We start from the raw sequence: 2,363 nt of genomic DNA on the forward strand, positions 1-2,363 counted from the left end.
GGAGAGTCGTGCTGGGTCTGCTGAGTTGTGGCTGGTCTTGTCTGAACTGGTGCTGTGGTGTTGTGCTAGAATTTACAGGTCAATGATCATGGATTTAGCTATTGCATTTATGTGTAATGACCCCTGTGCCATAGGCCTCCTTGGTCTGCTATACTGCTATTCCTGTACATGAGTGCCCCACTGGGAAGCTCCAGAACCTTTGCCTGCTTTATGCACACCTCATTGCATGGTGCAGGATTTTGTGAGACAGCTCAAGGCTTCTCCCTTAGCCATTGCTATTCTGCCCCAACACCAAAATGGATCTGGAGCTTTGCTAAGGAATGTAGTCTCTCTGATTTTGTAGACATAAACTACTAACTCCAGTGTTCTTAAATCATCCCTTAACCTTAATATCTGTTCTTCTCTAACCCCAGGGAAATCGACCCTGAAGGAAAAGCTAGAATACTTACATATGACTACTTGCCCAAGTCTCACCATTCTCAGCTCCCCTCCACAACAATTTAGAAGAATCTTTCCTTATTTCCATAGGGTGGAGTCCTTCCTTACATCATATCTTTATTCCTCTCTTTCCTATGGCTTACAATAAATATGCTTGGGCTCTCATGTTTTGTTCTTGATATATAAAGGGAAATGTAGAATTTACTTCTAAAACTTTGTTTCAACAAGATCTGTATTTCAATGCTATTATTTCACAAAGGATTCAAAAGAGTGCTTTTAGACTTAAATCTGAGCAATGGCAATTTCGATCTGGGGATTATCTGTCTACTACCCCTTCCCTGGGATAATACATCTCTGGGTATAGCATTTTAATTGCTGAAGGGCAATAGTGGAGGGAGAAAACTGAATTACTATGAGGTAAAACACATTAAGTAGTATTTCTTCAATTCCCATTACATATATTTTACCCAGGTGAAATAGCCCCTGCCTTCTTGAAGCCCTGTTGTCTCCATCTGGATACACACCTGCCCAAAGTCATTCCTTGTTCTGATCCAAGAAATAGCAATAAAAGCTCCCTGAGAAACTGATTGAACTAAAGGGGAACTGAAAAAGTGAATAATAAAAATACCAGAAGGTACGATCTATCCAATATCTGATACAGCCGGTAGATTCCACTTGCATAAGCCCTCTCATCCTAAGACTGGAAAAACAGGAGAACATGGCCCTTGATTGAATAACATGCCCCTCTGCCCCCACTGACCCCATGCATCTCTCACAAGCATCAAACACAAAGCAGCTTTAATAGCCTTTTCTAGGTTGCCTTTGCTCATTAAAGTACAGACATATAGAAAACAGTGCCGTAGGTGGGTGTTTCCTCATTTAACATGACCGCCCTATCATTAGATCTTTTCCAAAGAGAAATCGACAGAAGCACTGGTGAGCCAGCATTCTCTCAACTACACACACACACACCATGAAGCCAATAAGATGACTTACATATTGCCTAACACTGAGAATATTACTAGTAAATGAAAGTAAAGGGACTCGAGTTTTCTTAGAATAATAGTATAGGTGGCTACTTTATTTTCAAACTGGGAGATTTTTAATAATTAGCTCAAAACAATGGGCATTAACTAGGAATGCCCCAGTCATACTAGGGCATATGGTTATCCTAATGATAATATAGAAGTTATGTTCTGAAAGGTGGTGAGTACTAGCAAGAAAAAGGTTTCTTCATCTTATAGGTGTTCTACTCTAAGGATTAAGAAACACTTGATGCCTCTTCTTGGGATGCCAAATAATACTTGTCACAGCCCCTCTAAGATAGAACCAGAAGAAGTGTAGGTTAGATATTGCAGAAGAAAAGAATTAATGAACTTGAAGGCATAGCAACATAAACAATCCAAAATAAAACACAGAGAAAAAAATAATATATAAAGTTAGCATAAAAGATCTGTGGAAAAAACTTCAAGCAGCCTAATATATATGTAATTAGAGTCTCTGAAAGGTGAGAGAAAATACTTGAAGAAATAATGCCTGAAAATTTCTAAATTTGGTGAGAATTATAAATAAATTTGTAGGTCTAAGAAATTTAACAAACGAAATAACACAAATTATGATGAAAAACACATAATCACAACCTAATCGTACAAAACTAAGAATTACATCAGATTTCTTAATAAAATAATGCAAGTGAGAAGACAGTGGAACATCTTGAAAATAGTGGGAAAAAAATCTGTCAATTTAGAATTCTATACCTCATTTTCAGAAAAAATGAAGGCAAAATAAAAACTTTCTAAGACATATAAAAGCTGAAAGAATTCACCAACAGACCTTCACTAAATGAAATTTTAAAAGAAGTCTCTCAGAAAGAAAGAAATAATAGCAGTAGATATTTGGATATATATGCAAAAAAAAAAAAAAAA

The 2,363-nt window shown here is 36.9% G+C and overlaps 1 protein-coding gene across 15 annotated transcripts in view; it reads left to right on the forward strand.

Annotated features, from left to right (window-relative positions):
• The window catches only part of LOC105290868 (zinc finger protein 474), a 140,474-nt gene that overhangs the window by 61,729 nt on the left and 76,382 nt on the right, over window positions 1–2,363 (forward strand). For 2 of the 15 annotated variants that reach the window (XM_011358290.2, XM_023529579.1), the window contains exon 5: window positions 910–1,049. The exons of the other annotated variants lie outside the window; for them this stretch is intronic. The gene's annotated coding sequence lies outside the window, so the exon portion shown is untranslated. The remainder of the gene's footprint in view (window positions 1–909; window positions 1,050–2,363) is intronic. 15 annotated transcript variants of the gene reach the window in all.

The sequence above is a fragment of the Pteropus vampyrus genome, unplaced genomic scaffold (genome assembly GCF_000151845.1).
Source record: "Pteropus vampyrus isolate Shadow unplaced genomic scaffold, Pvam_2.0 Scaffold39, whole genome shotgun sequence".
In the NCBI taxonomy this organism is placed as follows: Eukaryota; Metazoa; Chordata; class Mammalia; order Chiroptera; family Pteropodidae; genus Pteropus; species Pteropus vampyrus.